The 24,723-nt window shown below is 38.0% G+C and overlaps 1 protein-coding gene across 2 annotated transcripts in view; it reads left to right on the top strand.

Moving 5' to 3' along the window:
• The window catches only part of LOC129729639 (hemicentin-1-like), a 209,840-nt gene that overhangs the window by 5,738 nt on the left and 179,379 nt on the right, over window positions 1–24,723 (top strand). Inside the window, exon 1 of one of the 2 annotated variants that reach the window (XM_055688359.1) lies at window positions 5,601–5,721. The exons of the other annotated variant lie outside the window; for it this stretch is intronic. The gene's annotated coding sequence lies outside the window, so the exon portion shown is untranslated. Of the gene's footprint in view, window positions 1–5,600; window positions 5,722–24,723 lie in introns of those variants that run through there. 2 annotated transcript variants of the gene reach the window in all.

Below are 24,723 nucleotides of genomic sequence, written 5' to 3'. Positions count from 1 at the left end.
CTCATGCTTCTTTAGAATAAAGTTTTCTTGTAAAGGTAACTATCAAAAGTTAAGTACAAAAAACTAACTTTTAAAATAAAATACTCTGTAACGCTGTACCTAATGAAATAGGAATTTTGTTTGTTCAGCAAAGTTTCATATTTTTTCACGTTCTAAAACTTCGCAAAATAAACCATTCCTATATCTCTTAACACAAAAAAAAGTATTTTAAATACACAAAACCTACTTTAACATAAGCTCGCCAGTCTCTTTATTGGTGCATTGAACCAAATAGAACCTGCAAGAGTTTATAGTATTTCAGTTTAACTTCGAGAAAAAGTATTGACATCATGATTAAACTTGCCTCTCTTTAACCTCTACGTTCTTGACTTTATCGAAAAAATAAGCTAAAATATGATATAACTTTGTCAGTCTTTGGCAAAAATGTGTGGTTTGTGTGTCCCAACAATTCCTCTGAACAACACTTCCGTGTAAAATTTATCTAACTAAAGCTAGGCACAAAAACTAAATTTCAAGTGCGTTCCATATAACATACTTTATAGCTTTGTACCGAATGAAGATAGGATTTTCATTTGTTCAACACAGTTTCATATTTTTGAATCTTGTACAACTTTCCTGCGAAAACCATTCCTCTCTTACCAAAAAAAGTAAGTCTTCTTTATTTGTAGTATTGTAAACTTTTTATAAATTCCGACAATTTGCGATTATGCGAATCATCCATACAAGCAATTGTTCCGAAGACACTACGAAGCTAGGATGAAGGTGAAAGGCACTATGGAATTGAGTTCCACTTTTTGCCTTATTGGACCACTGTACAGTGGTACGAGAGCTCAAAATCGTGAACCTTTTTCATTTGCTCTTCAAATGCTAGTATCCAGATTATATTCTTTTTTCTTCTAACCCCTCTTGCTATAGAAATACATCCTTTCGTATCAGACTAGTCCTCAAAATTCGATTTTTTTGAATGTCAAGAAACTGTAGCATTAAAAAGGCAACAATATTCAGCATATATTTGCACATAATCGAAACACACAGCTTTGTAGAAGACACGAAGAGGATAGCTTCCATGAGGACCCAGTTATTGCCAAAAAATGTTTGAAGATATATTTTTTTCGTACATCTCCAGATTGCATTCAAGTAAAAACTAGCAGACGAATTCTGCATAGGATGAATTACTATCATAATAACTCTTCGAAATTGATTGAAACGTTTGTCGCTTCTAATATTTTTGTTGCTTGATATGCAGTTCAAAAATACATGTTTTTCAAATTTTTTTTTTTGGCAATAACTTGAACTGTGCAGAAGCTATCTTTTTTATATCTTCTACAAAGTTGTGTGCTTAGATGATATACAAATATATGCTTAACATCGTTGCTTTCTAAAAACTACAGTGTTTAGACATTAAAAAAATAACTATTTTAAAGACTAGTTTAATTTAAAACGTTATATCTTCAAAACATGAAGAGTAAAAAGCAAACTGTCTCCAGCAAAGTTGTTTGAGATAATATTATCTGATATTCTGAAGGCACCATTTCTCTAAAGTGCAAGACTGAATAGTTAGGTTTTGCAGTGCAATGTTTGAGGCTAAATATCTTCCGAAGATAGTATGACAATAAAACTAATATTTGGAGAGAAAATGAAAACAAAAACACAACTTTGATTTTTGGCAATAGCTCGGTCAGTGTAGAAGCTATCTTTTTGTGTCACAAAGTTGTGTGGTTTAATTATATACAAATATATGCTGAACATTTTTGTCTTCCAAATTCGAAACAATCGAATTTTAAGGACTAGTCTGATACGAAACGATGTATCTCCAAGGTAAAAAAAATCGAAGAAAAAAGTCTTCAGTTTTTTGTGAAAACATCCACAAATTTACCGAAGACACCACTTCTATATAGAGTGAGACTGATAAGTTATTTTTTGCAGCGCTACTAGTTCCGAACTAAAACTTGTTGCCATTCTTTAAGGTTTTTAATTTATTCGAATATCTTTTGAAGACAGTATGTCAATAAAGCCAATTATTTAAAGAGTAGAAGAAAATACTACAAGGTATACAGCCCTTGGGGTTGTAGAAAATGGTGACGTAGGACAAATTTAGATATTAATTTTAACTCTTGTTTAACATATTTCACTACGCCTGTTATACACCGTGTATCTAACACATGTATAAGGGTTCCACTTGCTATCGTGTTAAGAACAAGAATGAAGTTGAATTTTCTACAGGCGGTCTTTTGTATCGAGTTGAGCGTAGATTTTTGCAATGAAAACGGAGCGACGTAGATTTGAGAAAGAGAAACGAAACAAAACACCTTCAATACTACTGAATTATTGCCATGAGCACCAAAAGAAAATTTGTGCTTTTCTGATGCGAAATTACCCTGGTTCTAGATTAAGTAATCTGCGTTATCGATATTTGACCGATAACGGTGTTCGACTGGATACAAAGGAACAATTGAACCGGAATGTCACCCAATTTAGCAGTGAAATTTCCTATAATGAGGGTTATACCTTGCTGCGATAAACTGTTCATAGTAAACACTACCTTTTATCTTTGGTGCCCTGGTCGTTATTGTGAAAATGATTTTTGAGAAATACATGAACATTTCCCACTAGTAGTAGTTGTGACAGTTTTCATATCTCTTATCTTCAAGCATTTATAGTTCTGAAAAGAATGGATTCCATAATTTTCAAATAGAAATGTGTGCTACAGAACGCTGATGATCACAGTAAATTTGCTCTCCGTTCTGCCCTTCGGTAGCTGAGCCAGCAAAATATCTTGCAGCATATAATGATACCAGTTGCTGTCGTATGCAAAATAAGGTAAGATAAGGTGTACCGCAGTGCCTGAAAGTTGACTCTCACGCAGCTCTCGTTTTCTAATGTCGCGTGCCTCTAACAGCCATACTCCACTCGCTACCGCGTGACGAACAAGAATGAAGCTGATCTTTCTACACGCAGTCTTTTGTGTTAAGTTGAGCGTAGATTTTCGCACTAAAGGCGTGGCCACGCAGTCTCGAGGAAGAGAAACGAAACAAAACACTTTGTTGAGTCAGAATATATAGGCAGTGGAATTTATTCCGTCCATATTATCCATGTCCATGTCCATGTTATCGGGAAGCAAGGCAATAGCGAGGGAAATGTATAGGAAAGCTTAACTTTGGATTTTTTAGACCTATTTTCACCATTAAACATTATATCAAATAATTGTCATACATTTTATCTATCCACCGACACATGAATGACTAAGATGCATTAAGTCGTTCGCTTGCTTTAATCGTTTGAGAGCTGACGCAACATTTGCCAGTTTCATTTTCAATTTTACAAAATGTAATCTAGCATAGAAAACAAAGACGTAGTCCTTCGTCAAAAAAATTATGATTTTGAGCTCTCGCACCACTGTGCATTGTACCAAAAACATCCTATCAAGAAGACTGGCATCTCTGGCTCGATCCCATACAAATGACAAGCGTCAAATCAAACAGCGCACTCCATCCAATAAAGGTGAAAGTTTGCTATGAAAGTGCTGGTAATTACATCGCTGCGAAGGCAGAGTGTGTGTATGTGGTAGTCCAGCCGGAGCGTTCGGCTCGCATTCGCATCACCAGCACACACGCTAGCATGCTTCAGTTCCACTTTTACTCAAAAGACTGCGCTGCCATAACTGTCGCTCAATCTCAGGCAGAGTTCCCAGTCTTCTTGATATGGTGTTTTTGATTGTACGTTGTAACGAGCTGTCATATTATGTTGAAATATTTCACGCGCATTGTCCATGGTAACGCAATAACATTAGCTAGAAATTCAATCAAATGGTCTTCACTGTTCCTTTGGTAATGTGAAAATGAAAATCATACAGCAACTTTACGAACTAATTTAAGTTTTTGTCATATGACTTACATTTTAAGTTTAGTAAAGCGGGCAATGTATGCAGTTTGCGAGGAATGAAAATAAACGGGAATAGAAGGTGTACTTTAGGCTTAGGAAAAAATTTCCCTCGTCCAGACGGGATTCGAACCCGAACAACGAACAACGGAGATTGCGGGTTCGAGTCCCGTCTGGACGAGGGAAAATTTTTTCTAAGCCTTAAGTCACACCTTCTATTCCCGTTCATTTTCATTCCTCGCAAACTGCATACATTGTCATACAGTAAGCTTTATGAAAATGAAACATCAAAATTGATCCAAGAGCGGACTTTCCGAAGCCGGTTTTGTTTGGGGTCATATTTTCCTCATATATCATTAGTCGTAACGCCACTGCTACGCCACTGTTACGCCGAATTTACTAAATTATAGTCTACGCAGCATAACTCAGAGTAATACATTTTCAGCAAATTTGAAACGATGAAAGTTAAACAAATACGTTTTCAGTGCCACTCTGACGGATGACTTTTTTTTACGAATAATGAAAAAATGAAGAAATAGAGAAAGAACATTGCTGGATAGTGGAATATTTCTTTGTCTTAGTAACCAGGCTTTAGAGGCGCCTATATTTTGCACTGGGTTGTATGTGACATATTTTTGGCTCCATGATGTTGCATGTTATTTTTGGGTCATGAAAAGATGGCGGTTATTTTGCACTCTCATGCAAAAGCGCTGGTAAAAAAACCGATTTTCCGAATTGCGTAATCAATATATTGTGCATTTTTACCATTTTAGGTATTGATTATTTTATCATTTTTTTAATAATTGTTTTTATTTTTCCATCATGGAAAAAGTTTTTTTTCACTCGATTTTTCTTTTAAAACTGCAATTTAACTTGTCGAGAACACTAGTTTAGAGAAACCTATCATTTTCTCAACTTATGGCGAAACAAAGTGGAAATTTTCGTCAAAGTTTCATGCTGAAATGTTTTAAGAGTTATGAAAAGATTAAAAACACATCAACCCTAGTCACAAACTCAACAAAAAACAAATCGTTTTTTCGTCCCTCGTCTTCGTTTGGTTCTCTCTTTCTTCCACAATAACTTTTTCTGGGTGCGAATTAATACGCTCAAAGCTTTTAATCTGCCGAATCTACTTCAAATCCCCCGGGAACATCTTTTTTCTCTCAACAGCACAATATTGCACTACACACGGTTCGGACCAATGCAGTGGCACCCAAGCACACCCATAAATATTTCCGGAGTGGAAAATCTAAGAACCGCGTATTAATCTTGCAGCCCCCAAAATGAAACAAGTCAAGTCAGTGCTTGAAAGGTGGAGGTAGGTATTTCCGTTTGAAATACCTGGAAAGAAAGCAACCGTTTCTATCCTATACCTACTAATAGGATGTTATTGACAAATGGGAAAGAGAATGAAATATATTGCACTGGGTTGGCGGCATCGCTTCTTGCTGGAGAGTGGATCCGGTGAAAAAGCGTTCGGTTCCGAAGCGGCAAACGGCGCACAAGAGGCAAGAAAGAAGCCAACTTGATGAGTCTACTGTGTAAACACATTTGCTAATGTTTATAAACAGTTTTAAAAGACAGTGAAAAGTGAGCCGAACACATGCGCGGGCACTGCCTACGACGACGGGCTGCCGCCATAAAGTGAATTCTTTTAATCTAATTTTATCGAGTTCGGCGCTGTTTCGATTACACTGCAGTTTGAAGTGTTGCTTTACGATTCGAGCATTCCGATGGCAAGTTACTGTAATCATTAGATAGTTCGATCTGCGCCCAATAGATCACTTCTAGTTTCATAAACTGGCTGAAGTCAATCAACAGCTACGATCGTTTAAACTTGAGGTAATAATTCTTTTATTCTGGCTTTCTGCTAGTATTGCTAGTTGCATTGGAACCAGTTTTCCTATTATTTCGCCAAAACCTGCATTGGACAGGGCAATTTTCGCAGTTGGCCTCCGAAACCAGATTTTTTGCCTTGAATAGCCAACCGTAACTATACAGGTAATGGCAAAGATACCCTAGCGGCATTCGGAAGTAACACCGGGAGCGCACGGTACAGGGCAGCTGGCTTTGAATTATTTGCCTTTCGGAAACCGTAGCGCAAAATATTTACCAAATCATGGTAAACGAGGGAATCAAGTCAGTCGCAACCCGGTGGCACCCTGCTACGCATAATTCCCTCTTATCCGTGTTCGCTGCACTCGAGAGAGAAACCGTTTCTGATGGCAGCGTGAAGGTGTGCACGAATAAAACGAGCAAATTTAGACGGTTAGGGGTTTCATAAAGTTCCGCAATACAACTTACAGCGTGATCAAAACTATTCATTCATGGATGGATATGACGTTTGCCGTCTGCCGCAGACAGGGGAGAATGGCAATATCCTCAGCTCTTCGTTTGCTGTGTGCGAAGTCTACCAATAGTTAAAGTTTTTTTTTCGTCATGTTTATTTATAGCGTCAATATCGGCGCTAATCTCTCCTCTGTAGAAAGTCACCTGGTGTGACAGATTGAACGAATCAATGGATTTCGCACGTCATACCAACGTACAATATTCCAGGTGGTAGTAGCTGTGCTCGCCCAGTCGTTTGGCGGTTCATAAAAGTTCAATAAAACACATCGCGCTGTTTGCGCAATTTTCGGTTTAATTCAATCGATTCCGGAGAACGACATCGGACGGTAACTTAGTGTAAATGAGCGGTTATTCAACATTTGTTACATTTTTTTAAGTTATTGGACATTTCCTGCCTGCAAATGAGGGAAGGCACACTCGACGGCAAGCGCAGCATAAAGATTATGAAAACATGACCAACGATGTTCAAAAGTCGTTATAAGCTGCTTAAGTTATGACTGACAACTAAGGCAGCTGTACGAGGGGCGGGCAGGTTGCCGCAGCAGTGAGAGACGACGACGGAGTGCAGTAAAATGTGGCAACCGCATCAAAAGCCAAACTCTGGCGCTCTGCTCTACCTATGTACGAGCGAGCAACCGGTGTTTGTCCGGGGCGAGCATATTTTTATCTGTACATGTGCGAGGCTTTTAATATTTATAAGGTATTCATTTCCTCACGTTCGCTCGCCTAGGTTTAGTTGTTATGGATTATTATTTTGCGAGACGGCCGCCGCTGCCGGTCGGTGGTGCTTTGATTGCTGTTGGTCTCTGGGTTTCAGCGCTGCGATTTTGCAGGGTCAGTAGTTATGGGTAAAATTTTTGCGAACAGTAGCGATGGCAGGCGAGAATTCTTCGAATTACTATTGCTGGTGGAATTTGAAGCGGTGTGAATGTATCGTTTCGTTGGTTGATACACTACAAGTCATATTCGTTGTGTAGAGTTGGGGTCCGAAGGTTGGAAATTTGACAAAAAAACTCCTGCTCTTCATGATTAAACTATTTAGATATATATATAGATATATAGCTTTTGTTTTATTTATAATAGAAAAGTTACTTAAAGATTTTTTGGAGTGATAATCAAGTGTATATTTCTTAATTTCCTGATGTCGAGTTATATTTCAAAACCATGTTCAAGCATTATCTGCCATAACTCGTTGCGCTTAACTGAGTCGTATGTCGTTTTGATGTCTGTAAAAAATGCTGAATCTGCAAGTATAGTTCTTGGAACTTATCAAGGATTTAACGCGAAGAGAACATTTGGTTCGTTGTAGATCACCCTTCCTGAAAACCGCACTGGGCTTTTTGCAATTGCCTCAGTATATGAAATAGGAAGCGGGAGAGATTTTTATATACATAATAATAATTGGGGAATATCATGCCTCGATAGCTGCTGCAATTGAGTTGGTGGCTCTTTTTGTGAACTGGGCAGGTAGTTTATCTTCGGCCCAAACTTCGAAGATGAGCCGTTGGATTGCACGCTCAATCCCGACTTTGAGAAATTTGGCTGAGATGCCGTCCTTTCTAGCTGCTAGGTGGTTTTTATATATAAAATCCAACCTCAAAACAGACTTTTCTTCTCTCAACTCTCCAGATTTTTTGCTGGGCTGAATATTTTCTACACCAAAATATTCAACAGTTCTCTTACATTCTTGTATGTATCAATGAGAAAAAAATTTTAATTTCGTCCTACAAAATACAGGTGCTCCGCCAAATATTTTAGTTTGAAAAAGTGCTCCGCCAAGTAAAAGATTTGGGATTCCGTACCATTTATGACAAATGGCGACGCGCCTCGAATCTGATTTCAATTTCATTTAAACAAACCGCCTCCTTATTTTCCTTAACTTTTGATACAGTTTGTATCCCAAAACACTGACTGACTTAATTTCGTACAAAAAAAGATCAATCATTTTTGAAAACAACAATCTTTTCATTGTCGATTCAGTTTCCTATTTGTACGATAAACAAAACTCTTTGTAATATTATACGTGTACAGAATTTACTGCATAAATTCTACTGATAGTCATACTCCGTTTTACTTACTGAATTCAGCTCCTATTTCTAAGGTGTAGGTCTATATTTTACTGCAAGTTTTTTGAACATTAAATTAGAAGACATTAGATGAACAAATTTTTGTCCATTTTCGAAGTTCATATCACTTGAATATAAACTATACATTTGGACTACGAATAATGACTTCTGATGTAATTCAAATTTGAAATGTTCTTGGTGAGTACATTTTTTCCTTGGAATTTTCTGTTGTTCAACACTTTCATACTTCTAAGCCTAACTTAGGATTCTTTGGTATCTTCTTTGGTATTATCTAAAGCGCGATTTGAATACTCTGGATTTAATTTAAGATTATTTGTTTTGTAGCGTTAAAAGTGACTTTTGGTAATTATGATCTTAGCTTCAAATTTTTTGACCTTCGCAGTGAGTTTGGTCTATTGTTATTGTTTTCTATTTATTTTTATCATCCGACTGCGCGTGTAACTGATAATTAGCCTGCAAAAGTTACCTCTAGTGAACAATTCATCTGCACTCAGAGTGGTATTAAATCCTAGAACCAGGCTTCATCAATTCCATTGATTTTTGCCCACATTTTCTCCTCTACCTGTCGAACAGCTTGGAGAACTAGTGTGTAACCACATTTAGTCGTAGAGAATTTCAGTCACAGAGTTCATTTTCGCTCAAAATCATCGCGTGCGAGGAGCTCAGTTTAAAAAAGTAGTTTTTGTGAGCTTCCAAGTTACTAAAAGTGAAGTTGGCCAAAGAACAAAACATGTAAGTTCAAATTGAACCCACATCCTAACAGATTTTGAAATTAATATTACAGCAAGGTTCAAGGCCAGGGGAGCGTATTCTGCAGAACGCTCGATTTTATACTATTTTTGTCTAGGGTGCGCGATGAGAACAATAACACAATTCTCAGATGTTAGCTGCGCAATTCATTTTACTTATCTTGCGGGCACGGATGAGCTATTTACAAGAGTTTCACTGTGCTTCTGCTCAAATTAAGAGCGTTTATTCGCCAGAGAAACTGTTGCTCTTCGCTCTCTCAACAGCAGATGGTATGATGCACATTGAATGTAAGCTTAAAGTCAGCGTTGCCAGCCAATTTAGTAAAAAAACTGGTGGTTTTGGTGATCCTAGGCTGAATTAGCGATAATTTTCTTTGTTGGTTCTGTCGGCACTATTGACGGATTCTTTTCTTGGTACTTAGTACCGCTTTCCGGCGCAGTTAGGTCCAGTCTAGAATCAGTTTTTAATCCCGAAAAACTTTTGGATTTTTAAATTTTGGTGCACGATTCTCGGAGGAAGAGATAGTTCAGCTGCCACAGAACTAAAAAAGTAGATGATGGTACATGAGACACGACCGCATGGTTGACGTAGGACTACGTCAGTTTTAATTCATGCAATTCTTCAGTTATGTATGTGGTTGTGGGCTTCATAAGAACCGTTTTTATTACTCTTTTGGACGGAAATGGTATTGGATGCTTCCAAAAGGTATGGTTAGTTCAAATTCACGGTAGCATTTCGAATTCAGAACAGAATTTCGTTATTCCCATGCCACAGCCGCAGGATATAACACCCAACAGCATAATGAACTGTTGCGTGGCTAAGAGTGCTGCACATCCAGTTATTTTTCTCCGACATGAAAACGAATTGGTTGCCTACCTTCAACAGCACGCTAGAACGTGTTATTTTGTTGCGTGGTTGAGAGCTCCATTGGATCAGTTCCACTGGTTGTTAACACAAAATGAGATATTATTGTTCGGACAGTCATATTACATACGGAATAAAATCTTTTTACATTTTGCGAAACTGGGAAAATGACGTAACATGAAAAAAGGCGGAGCCATTTACAGTATGCGCTCAAAATAAAACAACGCGAACAGAATGCGAACTCGTGATTAGTCAGCCAGAGTTAGTCAGAGTTAAAAACATGGATATTCTCTTCATGAACACCGAACATCAAAATCTGGCTAATTGAAAAAAAAAAGTAATGAATCAGAAGTCTGAATTTGAAATGTTTAGTACAAGATTCAACTTTCAGCAAACAGATTTGTACTCCAGTTTTGACCCATCTTTTGTGTTTATATGAACAAGTTTTATTCACTTTTTGACGAAACTAACACTGGTCGACAAAAGCGAAAAAATGCTACCCTAAAGCTCTAAATAGCTGCCTCAGAAAGATTATAGCCTATTTGGTGCCTTTAGCCATTACCAAAACGCGTTAACTTACGTGAGAGTTCGCATAATAATTGCTCGCCGGGTTCGTCGCTTCAACGTTATGTTTACGAGAAAACTCATTTAAGTCTCTGAAAAAATGTTGATGGCTGGAGGCACCAAAATTCACAGGAATGGATAAAAACCTATATATTTCCTTTTTTTCTAGTTTGAGTTTTAGGGCCAATCCTGTGTTGACCAGTGTTCATTCGATTCACTAGGCCAAAAGAATGTTCAATCTCAGGAGACTGGTTCTTAATCACTTTATTTCATCATTTCATGATTTATTTATTTATTTTTGAATTTTATATAGGGAATAAAAGTTACATCGGTAATTAAAACTTTAAAGCACAGTTATATTACTTAAATCACGACAACACGCTAGTGAATGGTACCGGAAACTTCTCCTCCCTTCTCTCTCTCTCTCTCTCTCTCTCTCTCTTCATCCCTCTCGGTTCGTAGATTCACAGCTGAATAAGTTTCAAAATTGACTTCGGTACCTACGTAAATTCGCTAGCGCCTTTTTCAGCCGTGTTGTTCACAGTTGTTCTTCGGTTGAACAGAGTCAAATTTTCGACACCGTAATGAAATTGCAACCTATGTCCGTTCAGTTTAAGGGCTATTAACTTCCCAGCCGGCTGTCCACCACAATCGAATGGACCCGGGAACCGACCCTGGTGTGTCATTAGTTCATCCACTTTGCATTACTCAGACAGCAAATTACACGCTCATTTGCCGCCGCCGTCGTCGTCGTCGTCTTGGTCGTGGTCGTCATGTTGTAGTTCATAGAGTCGGTTTGGTTTCACTCGTTGTAAGAGGAATTGTTCAAATGTAAACAAATTTGACACCACGTTCCGTTTGCATCGGGGTTTTCCCTCCGTTGCCTTGCTCTAGTATTCGACGGGTAGGGTGGAACCGTCTGCCTGTTGTAGATTGCAGTTCAGGGCGAAAGCCGGCTTTTCCCGGGTACCACCCTAACAAACGGCGGTTACCCAGAACTCTGTAACTGAAAATTCCATTAGAAAAGGCACGTTTCTTACACTCATTTGAAGTGAACATTTTAGCCCGCATGCTGATTCCGGTGTCAGTCCCTCATCTGTTTACAGAAGTTGCACTTCGTTACAACCTCCTACCCGGCCAGCCGGGGGCATGGAAAAAGGCGACCAGCAGCGTGGAATGCCAATACCTAGTTTGTTGTTGTTTCTGCTACTCTCATTCTCTCGAAGGTGTCAAGACGGGGGCAGTCAGTTGGTGTTGTTTCTTTTCCAGAATTTTATCACGTAGCTGTACGCACCAGCTCTCAGGTTAATATTTACACCTTGATGGATTGCTCTATCGGGAGTTCAATTTGGGGAAATATTTCAACACCCAAGACGGGTTGCATTTCAGCGCGATTCAATTGCTCTGCTCGTACCTTCGCCACAATTTAAGGCTGAAGTGGCCAAACATTGTCGGGAAATTGCCCCAAAAAGCAGATTCGTGTTTCAACGCCATTAAAATCTATATTGAGTACGATTCCCCGTCTTCATGTGCACCGCCGCCGTGTGCGGTTTGATATGCAGAGTGTAAGAGCTAATTTGAATTCGATTCTTGATCGTCGGTTGTCTGGCTCGAGTCGACGTGGCTCGTACCTGTGGCGGTTTGATCTCCGCCAGCCGGGCCAGAATTTAGGGCCGTGTTAGGAAAAGTCGGATCGCACTCAACACGCTCTGCCTGCCAGCGCTCTGTTGAGTGTGTGTTATTTCGTTAATTACTTTATCGCTCCGCGGCGGTTGATTGTTTTCGGGCCAACCGAAATTTCCATTCCTTCGCTCCGTCAGCGAGGTTACGGATTGCATGCGGCACGGATGGTTCGAAATCTTTGATGATGAGTGAAGCATCCGCTTTTCTACATTTTCAAATCGTTTCGTTTTTTTGTGTGGTGTGTGAAAACGGAGTCAGAATAATAATAGTTCTGTATTCGATTGTAGTCGCGTTTTTTGTTGTTGTTCGAAGAGAGACCAAACGAGGTAGCATATTTCGAAGGAATGATCTAAGGTCAGATTTTTCATTTTCGCGCCTCTTCCGGTGCTGAATCTTCCTTTATTTTGTTGCCCTTTGTGGTAGCGCATTGATGAAGCTGAAGAAAGGTTCGATGCTCGAAGAGAAAACTTGTGAAGGGAAATTACTTTTTTTGTGTGTCTGTTTGCTCACTCAACAGACTGTGATCAGACTTGAAGTCCTTGATTGGTCTTTTTTGTGGTCGTTTGGCACAACAACAACAACAGTTGTTAAACGATTTCATTTAGAGGCTATAGGGAAAGCTCCGTGTCCGACGGTGAGCAGCACCGGTCGAAACGGTGCGGTCCCCGAAGAAAAACGGTTTATGCAGATTGACAGCAGAGCACACGGTAAAACGTGGTAGCCGAGACACAGCGTGATCGAAGCTGACGGGTATCAGATAAAACACGTTGAAAATCGGATAGCCGTTGCTTGGTGGAATAGTGGCAGCGTGACGGCTAGCTGGAATGTGGACGGAGAGGGTGGGAAGGGGGTGATTGTATTGTCATACTGCCGGTATTCTGTTCAAAGTGGCGCATTGGCTGAGATGGACTGCGACGACTATGCTGTCTGTCTTCTGTCTTGGATGCCCGGTCGATCCTAGTCAAGGAACGAGCGTCTCCAGGGTTGGTGGCTTGTGTTGCTATTCAAGTAATATTTTTGAATTTTATGAATAGATACAAGGGTATTCCGAACCTAAGTCAATGAAATCAAGCAAATTAGAAACCTCATCAGTACTACTTTCGGTAGATATTTGCCGGATCTTCTAGAAAAACTTCTCCCAGAATGAAACAGCGTTGAATAAATAAATTTCATTGAGTGTTCCAGGTTTCTTAAAAAAACTTTTTTTTCTCTCCAGTCTAGTTTAAGCTATTGTTGGATCTCAAATAGTTACAATCACAGGAAAGGAAAACGATTAAACAATACAACAATATCGCACGCTAGCCTGTGGGGGATTAGTTGAGACAATTGGTTATCGATAATGTTTCCGGCACATTTTGCATGTTGGAGAATAAGTACAGCGATACACCGTGCCCCAGTGATGAGTCGTGAAAATCTCCAGCTCGAAAAGATCCTCGACCTGATCGGGAATCGAGCATGATATCACAACCGTGTGAATTGATCGAAAAAATTCCAAATTACAATAGTGTAGAACTCTCAACATTTTTATTCTTCTGGTGTATTTTTATGTGTTCCTTGTGTTTTGAAAGCAAAAGCGGAATTATTCTCCCGATTTAGTATTGTTTACTGTATGAAAATATTTATGATAGCAACACCGCATGTTTACTCTAGAATTATTGCTGATGCTGATGATCTGAAGTTTCTGACGTCGTTATAGCGCTGAAAATATGTTTCCATTTTGGTTCTTTTCTTCAATTCCAAACAAACAGTTTTGTTGTGTAACTGAATCACTTTAGCTCAGCCAAAATCCGCTTCATAATAGCTTCATAAGCTGTTGTGATAAAAAACTAATTAGACAGATAATTGAGTTTGATAAATTTCCCATAAAAAGGCATAAGTATATATTACCTGCGAAAAAATTCTTCGCCCTTGCGAGCTACCATCCCGCAGTTAACCGGGAGGTTCGCCGTTCAGCCGATCCATCTCCTCCAACGATCGCCCACGCCAGATCCGGCCACAACACCACGTCTTCACCCTTGAGGAATTTTTGATGAATGACATAACTTCCGACAGGCACTTCGTTCTATAAATTATCTTGTTCACGGCCAGTCTGGAGCGAAGAAGAGCGGTTTTGACATACCCTTTTCGCTGATTGCCAACCACAGTTGCACCTTCTCGGGGAACTTGGTGCGTAAAATGAACTTCACCTCATAGCTCACTTCTTCCGTGGGGGAAGTAAAATACGAAGCCCCGTTACCATCCAGGGTGAGATAGGTGCCGTCGTCCATCACAACCGCCACGTCGCGATTCGCCGGAAAAGTCGCCTTAACCATCTTATTCAGCCGCTGTTGCTACATCATTGCCTGCAGCTCCGAGACCAGTACCCGGCCTAGCACACGCTGCAATGTAGCTGCTTTTCCCTCGGTCTTTCTCTTCAGCATCCCTTGGAGCTATGTATTTATAACTCGGGGTCGTCGGCTGTTCGGAATTGAGATTTCTTTCGATTCTTTGATTGTTCCAATATGTTAAAGGGTGTATCCGACGTCCACAAAGTGCCGCACGATGTCCGTTTTCGACGCGGCGGGATACCGTTTTTGAACGCGCGAATTTCTGAACGGAGAAGCTTCACTGTTTTCGCCATCACGGTTAAAGTTTGACTAATACAGCCATCAATTTTTTTTCTGCTGCCTTATTGATTGATTCTGCATGGGTAGTTTCGTCAGTACGTGTGAAGATAAACCCATGAAAAATCGGCAATTTTTGTCCATTTTTTAATGCAAACATTAGCTTTTTAGCCATTCCTGTGAATTTTGGAGCCCCTAGTCACTAACATTTATTACGAGACTTAAATGAATTTTCTCGTAAACATAACGTTGAAGCGACGAACCCGGCGAGCATTTGTTATGCGACACTTTGTCGAAAGTTGATGCGTTTTTGACAATGACTAGAGACACCAAATTCAATTGGAATGGTTTAAAAGCTATAATCTTTCTAGGGCTTGTTGTTCCTTTTTCACTAGCGTTTGCATGCGTGGAAAAAGTAAAGTGTTTGTGAAAAAGATGAGATCCACAACCTTCGATTTCGTTGGATCGAATTTGTTTACAGGTCCAAGCGAAGTGAAATTTTTACAGGTTGCATTTCTCACGGGCGTGTAAAAACGAATATTTTGTATGAGAGTTTCACTTCGCTTGGAACTCTTGCCCTGTTGCTTAACAGCTGGTGTTTGATCAAACTATTGAGTAAGTGAAATATGTTGGACACAATTTTGTTATGGTTGCGGTAAACAAAAGAAAAAAAAAATTGAATGAAGTGCTAAGCCTTTGGTTGTAAAAACTACTGTGGTTCCGGTCTGAGCATTTAATTTCATCGATTTCCCAAGGATGCTGAAGCTTATCGACAGTGGTTAAAAATATGCGTGGAATCTGAAAAAGATATTCCAAATTTGAAAATCTCTTTTCATTATTATGTTGTTTATTTAGTTGTTCGTTGTAACGTGAAATCAAGCTTTCCTTCATAAACAAACAACTTACCCTTGATTTTGTAACAGGAATTGAGTGTTTTGCTGAGTATTTTTCATTGTGTTCTTTTATTTTGTTTCGATTAAAGTCCGAAAAAGTGAGAAAAACAAGAAAAAAGTTTGACAGTAGGAGTATGATGATATAAATGTAGTCGAAATTTGTTTTTTTTTATATGTTGTTTGTAATCTAAGTTTCATTGTTGTTTTTTGTTAAATAAAAATATCGAATAAATAAATTTTTCTAGTTGCACTGGAATTTGCGTAAGGCAGACGAAAATAATGTTAAACTCTTCTCTTAGCTTACGATTGCTGTCATTTGATTTCAAGTCATTTGATTTCAAGTCATTTTATTATCAAATTTCAATTTGATAATATAATAAAATATTCAAAGATTGCAACATATTTATTTTTGTAAAATGCTTCTTTAACATTCAAAATTCATGAAGAACACGTTTAGAGCGGAATACTTGCTTGAAAATTGGAATTATTGATAATTTCTGTTCTGTATCATAATTGGAGCGGCATTGAATCATGATTGGACCAGTTTACGTCTGAGACTTCACCACTTGCATTTTGCCTGTGCTTGATATAATGATGGATTTCACCTAGGTACCTACAATTCATGGAAAAGTTTTTGTTAGAAAAACTGTTCCTCCTTGAGAGCATGCTTGTCATTCTCCTCAGTATGTGAAAGGAGAGGAGAAAAAATTCACCGCGCACTTCCCTTCCAGTATGTGCCTGCGTGTAGCAAATGCTTTCACCACACTGCTTCTTTCTCACTCCAAAGTGTCTCAACCAGCTTACAGAGAGACAAACACACTCCCAGCTCACCCCACATCTGATAGAAACAAGAGGGGTGAATCACTCTACAGAAAAAACGCAGAAGTGCACAACAGTGTCCACTGGCGAGTAGTCCGGAAGGTGAAAAAAAACTTACCGGGAAAAATGTAGTCCTCGTGAAGCTACGAACGAATCCCACCAGAGTAAATTCGACCGGCACGAGCGGCACGAGCAACGCAGTCTATTTTTTTTTCCCAATTTTTTTTCCTTTTCTGCCATGCTCAAGAAACCAACTGTAAAACACACCGCAGATAGCTCTGCAGTGTAATTATTGTGCGTGAAGTCCACACGTGTGAGAAAGTACACCATAGTTCATTGTCTCGCAAGAGAGAGATTTCAGATTTCACCGCAGTGCGTTCAGGTAGCTCAACAGAAAAAATAGTTTGTCGCTCTCTTCTAGCATGAGCGTATTGATTTGCTCTTTAGTGTGACGGCAGTTGTCTCCGCAGTGCAAGATGTTCTCCTGCACTCTAGAGGTTTACTGAGGAGAAAAGACAAGCATGCTTGAGAGTATTCATTTTGGAATGTAAAGAAGAGTTTTAGGCAATTAAATTGTGTATTCAAAAAAACTTCAGATTCAAATGGGTCTGAAAAAAATGTCTACAAAATGACAAATTCTACGAACAGTAAAAAGGATATATTTTAATAAATTACCGATAGATTTGCAATAAATCAATGTCTCTGTGAACTAAACAGATAGATTGTTTCTATAAACGTATTTTCATATGATTGAATGCATTATCAAGGTGAAAATGTGACCTGAAAATCAATGTACCTTAAAAATAATCTAAATTGGTTCGATCATAATAGTTTACCTTACTACTCGTTTTACATTATTTCAGCTTTTCTTTTCCCAAATCCATCTTGTTTTCAATTTGATGAGAATTAATTTCAAAGCTTAAAAAGCATCGTTTCATACATTTTTCCCGCCTTGAACCAAATTGTATTGTAATGGCATTCGTAATGATACTAAAACTAGTTTATGGAATATTCTGTGTTAATAACGATAAATAAACATCTAGCTAATTTACTATCGATTTCTCGAGCATTTACCTTATAAATTAAATGAAGTGCTGAAAAACAAATGTAGATATGCTAAACAACGTTCAAAAACAGATGCACTAGTTCCCACTGACCACGCCACCCATCGCTTGGTGAGTGATTCCCTCCAAAGTGGGTGCTGCAGCCGCCACTGAGCGATTATCGATGTGATGTGTTGGACTGTGCATCGCCAAGCAACAAAAAAAGCTGGCAGTATTATAATCACAGGTCGGCAGCTTGCAGACGCTTGGCACGTATCCAAGTTTCAGGTTCTTACAAGAGTTTGTCTAATATTAAATAACTCTTCAGCTTAGCACCGATCAGAGAGCTTTTGTGTGCCGAAATTTGCTCTCCAACGGATCCACACTCCGACTAATCTGACTCTAACCTCAGCCAGTCAGAAGAACAAAACTGTGCCCATCAAACTGGTCGATAGGTGGATACAGGAGTCGGGTATGACAGCGCTACCATCACTTGATCCTTCTCCTCTACCGGCCGTGTTCCGGACTGCGATTGGTGCTTTTCCGGTTCGAACCAAGCACGACAACGACGACAGTTAGGGCTGCCAGGTGTGTACGTGTGGTTATGTGTGACACCAGGATAACTTTTGGTGGATGGTTTGATTTGATATGGTCCATCCAATCCGACCAACCAGCTTGATCCGTCATGCCCAGGGTGGACAACGGGAATTGGGCATTCATCAACAGCGACACATCTACAATCATGGCTCGATGAAGCAAAACAAAAAACGGTTTACAAAGGATGCTGCAGCCGGGGGCAGACAGACTGGAAAGACTGCGGAAAACATGGCAGACAGGGTATAGAGTGCTCTTGCTGTACAGTTTGTGTTTTTGTTTTGGTTGGATGGATGCCGGAGAGATATGGTCCGGTCTCGAGTCTTGCACTACTGGCTTTATCGAATCAACCAGCAATGATGTGCATTTTGATAGATCCCTTGCTGTTCGTTTTTGTGTTGCGCAGTATCGCTACATGAGCTGTCGATTACTTGTTTGGCTAGCCTTGGTTGCGTTCTTTTTTGCTTTGTTCTCTACCTCCTCCTACGGATGTTCTAAATTTAGTGCTGGCTGGCTGATAGAGCACTAAGCCAACAAGGAACAATAATTTTGAAAGCTGGTTTTGTTTCTATTGTTCAACTTTATAGTTTTTTGTGATCTAAGTTTAGAGTAGATTTCTGTTTTGGTTTTTGACTGGACCTGCCAGGAATTAATGTGATGATTTACGTTTATGTTTTTTTATGTTTTGTTGGGATTTTATTGACCTGAGAAATAATTATTGACTATTAGAATACATGAAAAATGAAATAAAACATTTTCAATGATTCGACAATTACTGCAACATATTTTAACGAGCAGCATAAGAAAATAGTAAAGTTTGCCTGTTCTATTATTAAAATCCAGTTCTAAACCTGAAGAGCGATTGAATTCTTGGCAATCGAGCTTGAGTGTGTATCTCCGATCATTCTGATCAATCAATCATTCTGTTTTGTCAATGTTCGTTACAGCGAAACTCGTATGCAACAAGCGTGTCATTTATTTGACTTTTCCTCTAACAAAACCGTTGCAATTTCTAACCTCTGCATACCGATTTGTGACAATCGGGCTTCAAGCAGAGTTCAATTTCCTTTAGAAAAAAAAATCTCGAGCGGATTGAATGTAAAGGATTTTTGCTCTTGAGGTGTACGATTGCGTATCATAATGTGTGTGTGTGAGCTAGTGCACTTTTCTCCATCTCCCATAACTCAACAGCGCAAACTAAACCGTTTACTTGCGTGTGTTCTCTGTTATACACACTTAGACAAACGCGTGTTCAGGCTCAAAAAAGCCCTATCGAATGATGCCTTACAACCCTTGGGTAGCGTAAGTGGAATAAAGAACGCAGACAAGTCGGTTGGGACAGGTAAAATACAACTCCGATGAGAATAAGCGTCCCTTCTCTTGTTACTATCGCAGGTATCTGCCAGGTAGAGGATGTATGCGATTGAAGGATCGAACAGCATGTAGTTTTTTTTCCCCGGTTAGTTACGAGTCTATAGCTCTCATCGCCGTCTTGTGAGCTTCGTTTTTGAGTACCTTGCCAGCCGATGGATGGATGTTCTGCCCTGAACCAAGTGTTATTGGTTGCGTTGTTTTTCTTTCATGTTTAATTAAATAGAGTCGAGGGACTTTCCGCACGTCTCGAAGGCAAGACGATCTTGCCCTTGGATTGGGTTTCATCTCCCGAAATCTCTTCGTCGGGGATCAGTATACATAGGTTATATTGTTATCTCGTCATTACAAACGATTTCGTATTCCCCTTTGCTGTCTAACTGTGATCTTTGTTCGAGCCTGGTTTGCTGGTTTTTTTCTGGTTAAAGGATGCATCTGAAAAAAATATTCCTTTGCTTAATACAGGAACGAGTGCGCTTACCTTGAGTTTTATGTTACTTTGATATCAAAGCATCGGCGGGCTTAGTAGGTACTCGTACTGCAAGAGTTGATTGATCGGCGTTTTGAGTGTCCGGTTGCATGAGAGCTGATTTGCCGATGATAATCCCCGATCAAAGTACGTAGGCACTAGCAGCTTTTCCTTCAGATAGCATTTGGACTTGAATTCGCGTCTGCTTACCCTACCAGTCTTGCAAGCGAACGGACACGCGAGTAGCACTCGAAAAATCATTTATCATCCAATCGAGCGGTCGAGGAGTATTGTGTTGTTGATGTTGCTGTTGTTCGAATATGGCAGAAGAAAGGAAAATATTTTCCTTAGTGGTGGCATCTAGCGAAACAAAACAGCTTCACGAAACAAAACAGCAGAGGTACAAGAGCAGAGTAGCATAGCGAATGAAAAAAAAATGCTATGCGTGTAACGTAAATTGCTCTCCAGCAAATTAGAAGCCATTTGCTAGAGAGAAGAAAAAAAATCAGATTTTTGTATTCATTTAAGGCGAGGCTTTGCCTCCAGGCGGTCGAAAAATTCCACTCCCGTCCATTTTGAGGCTCGCCTCTACGACTCACTTAAAAATTTGAAACCTAGCGAAAAAAACCTTACGCTCTTCTATTGAGTGGCTGAAAGCAGCGACCAAGAAGATGATGTTCACTGATTCCGTCTGCTTTGCTAATCGTTGAAACTGAGATGCCAACTGATGGACGAACGATGGGAAAGCGATGGGGGCAGGGGCAGAGGAGGCTGATGATGTTGTGCGCGTTGGAGTGGAGGCTGGAATTTTTGGAAGTGTAGCTCATTAACTATTCTTCCGAGATCGGTGAATGATGGCTCATTAGTGGACCGATTTGCAAAAGGTGGATTTCGGGGTGAGGAAGCAAGTGCGCTCAATTTCCGACCGAGAGGAAGACATGGCCATTAATGGCTAAAGTTTTGATTAATAGATTTACTTTTACCTCTTCTGATTACGAATGGTAATATACTTTTGGGCTGCTCATCGTTGGAGTTTAAATAATTGTTAGCCGAAAAGGATATGATTTGCTGCCATTAGCTGTTAAACTGCGTACTGCTAGAAAGCACAATCAATTTAAAGTTGAATTCATATTAGGGATCAGCTTTAGGTTGGAGGTTGGGCAAATGTTGTAAACATCTGTTCTTGGACTATCACCACCCTGTTTCTATTCTCATGGTGGCGAAAACCTGGAAAATTAGGGAATGTCAGGGAATCCAGTTTTCGATCAGGGAAGAACGTTCAACTGAGGTGCGATTTTTTTTTAAATGACGAAGCAAAGCAAAGCCTTGGTGCTACATTCAGATTCGGAACTCGACCTTCTGTTTTTATTTATATACAGACTTAGTGTACAGGAAAATTGCGGGGCTAGCGTTATGATCCTATTCTGACACTAACAGTCTTTCTCGAGCCGAGACTCGAACTCACGACGATTGGCTTGTTAGGCCAGCGTCGTACTTTGAGACCGTCTCCAGCACTAAAACTAATTTTGTTTTCATTGGGAATTCAGAGTTGCGTTTATATACGTTGCACTTTTTTGTGTGAATGCTAGATAATATCAGGCAAAATAATGTTATATTTCAGGGAATATCAGTGATAATCAGTGCATTTAATTTTGAAAACTTTTTCGCCCCTTTGTATTCTTCTTTTTGTTTTATTCTCATCTTGTTCTCCTTGCTAACTTGATACTTTTGTATTTTTCCCTGTTTCTTGTGCTATTATTGCTTACATTTTTTGACTCTGTCTGATGTTTTGGTGTTATTTTTACTTAGTATTGTCTTGTCTTTTTCGTTGGTTTTTGTTTATATTTTCACCTGATTTTTATTTTCAGTCCTTTGTCTCTTTTGTTTCTTTTCTTTTGTTTGTTTTGACCTGTTTTTTAAGTTATTTTTTGTAATTTAAAAAAATATAAGTTAAAAAAAATCAACAATTAACATTTTCTGCGCTTGTTTTGTTTTTATTTTTATTTTTTTGCAGATCTTGTTCTTCTTGCTAACTTGATGCTTTTGTATTTTTACCTGTTTCTTGTGCTATTATTGCTTAAATTTTTTTGACTTTGTCTGGTGTTTTGGTGTTATTTTCACTTATTATTGTCTTGTCTTTCTTGTTGATTTTTGTTTTTAGTCCTTTTGTTTCTTTTTTTGTTTGTTTTGACCTGTTTGCTAAGTTTTTTTTTGTAATTGAAAAAGATATAATTTAAGAAAAATCAATGATTAACATTTTCTGCGCTTATTTTATTTTTATTTTTTTATTTAATCTTAGGTTTTTCTTTGTTTTGCTCAGTGTCTCAATGGTTTTTTTCTTATCTTTTATATTGGTTTTCTTGTGTATTCCCAAAGATTTGGCACGTTTTTGCTGCTTATTTAAATATATGTTCTCTCATTTTCCCTTTATTTTTTGTATGTTTTTTTTTTAGGGTTTCGAGTTTTTATGCATTCTGTAAACTACATTCATAACCTTACTACTTTCTTTTGTTCATGTCATTTTTATTGCTTTTTTTCCATCACTTTTTTGCCGGTGGAGTACTTGTTATTCTTCTTGCGTTTTTAGGTATTTTCAATTTTTTTAATATTGTTCCCGAGTAGCCTATCGTTTCCTCTTTTTGTTTTTCCTGAGTTGGTTTTGGTATTTCTGAAAGATGATAAGATTTAATACAGAACAATGGTTTTCAAATTCGATTCTCTTGTACAACCAGGCTTTTGTGTTTTTTGATTCGTTGTTTACATGTTTACACTGTTTCTAAATGTAGTCTTTCCTCTGTTTACACTGTGGTTTGCATGAATTAATCACTTTTTTCTAAATGCTTATCAGGTTGTGAGCTTCTTCCACTGTTGTCATCTTTTGTATTAACAGTTTTTTCTTGTTTGTTTATGTTATGTATTCCCTTTCGACTTTTTTTTGGAAATTGTCACCTTTTTTACTATTCTTACATAGTTCGCATTGCATTTTTTAATTTTTGTACTTTTTTGGTCTAATTTTTATCAAAATGTGGTTTTCTCTTCGTTTGTTTTTTTGTTACTTTCCGAGTTTTTCCTAAAGTTCCGTTTTTCTCATAGTGTTTAGTTCCGTCATATTTTCCTTCTATTATTTTTTATGATTCCATTAAATGTTTTTATATTTTCCTATTATGTCATTACCGTACTTGCGTGCGGTTTGTTTGTTTTATTGTTTTGTGCTTTGTCCTCCTTTGATTTTATTTTTCATGTTTCCATGTTAAATATCAGTATACGTTTATAGATTTTTTTATCTTTATTTTTTTTTATGTTTCTGTTTTGATTGTTTTAGTTTATTCTTCGTTGTTCTAGTCGTTTGGATTTGGATTTTTGTTTCTTAGTTGTTTTATTCTAATTTATGTTTTAACTTTTCAGACAATTTCACAATTTCTATTCACTTATTATCTGTTATGTTTTTTCATCCTGTCTGCTCTGTGTTCTCCTACGGTTTTCATTCGGTTTATAGTTTTTTTTTATTTGCGTTCCATGTTTAAACTATTTTCAACCTATTTTTTTATTGCTGTTTTACAGCTTTCAATGTGTTTAACTGTTTTTATGTCTGTGCATTAACTTCTATTTTACATTGTGCAATTTGTTCTCTTTTCAGTCTAGTTTTTTTCCCTATAATTGTGTTGCTTTCCTTTTGAACTGTTTTAGATTTTTTGTCGCTATTTTCATTACGTTTATGTTTTAATTGTTTTCGTTCCTGTTTTTTTTTTATTCATTTCGATTTAGATTTATTTCCTCCATTGATAGTTTTATTTAGCTGTTTTATTTTGAATTATTTCTGATACCCGGTTTCTTTGTAATTTCATGTGTGTTTTCCAGTTCTCTTTGTCTTTAAACTAGTTTCTGTCGCTTGTGCCCCAGTTGTTTTTCTATCATGTACGAATTTCGCTCTGTTCTCTTATAGCTTTTTTGTTATTTTTGGTATCTTGTAGTTTTAGTAACTTAAATCTGTAACCAAGCTACATTCTTTTGTTTAATTTGTTTATGTCATTTTAAATGCCTTTTACCATTATTTTCTTGCTGCTAGAGTGCTTGTTATTCTTTTCACTGCTTTCGTTTTTTTTTTTTTTCAATTTGTTAAATGTTGTTCCCAATTTGCTTATTGTTTTTTATATTCATTGCCTTGTTTTTTCTTAGTTTGCTTCTGTATCTCTGATTTATGATTTCGCGCTTATTGTTCTGGTTTTGCCATTTCCTTACTGTAGCCTTCTCTTATGTTTGCAGTTGTTTCTTGTCTGTTTTCGTTATGTTGTCTGGAAAATGTTACGTTGTTCTCCTTCTTTCACAAATTTCTTTTTCTAATTTTCTCGGTTTGTGCTGTTTTTTACTTTGTACAAATCCCTATGTGTTTTTTTGTTTTTTTTTTACGAATTTGTCGTATTTTTTTCTAATATTTTGTATTTCTCATGATTTCCAGTTCCAGTATATTTCCTTTTCATTTGTTTCAATTATTATTCTCAAAAATTCTTAAATTTTTTTTCTGTTTCTTTATTATTCTCGTCATTTGCTTTCTATTATTGTGCATCATTGGTTTACCATACTTTCTTTCAGTTTGTTTGCGATTCTTCTTATTTATATTTAAACTTTTGCCCTCTGTTCTTGTTTGATTTCGACACCTCATGATTTTTCATGGACAATATAAATTTATTTGCAGTATTTTGAATATTTTGTCCCTTCCTATATGTGCCCGCTTTTATTCCTTTCCTTATTTTTTTA

This window comes from Wyeomyia smithii, chromosome 3 (assembly GCF_029784165.1).
Source record: "Wyeomyia smithii strain HCP4-BCI-WySm-NY-G18 chromosome 3, ASM2978416v1, whole genome shotgun sequence".
Lineage (NCBI taxonomy): Eukaryota > Metazoa > Arthropoda > Insecta > Diptera > Culicidae > Wyeomyia > Wyeomyia smithii.
Note: the sequence above shows the minus strand (reverse complement) of the source record. Positions and strands in the feature narration are given on the sequence as shown.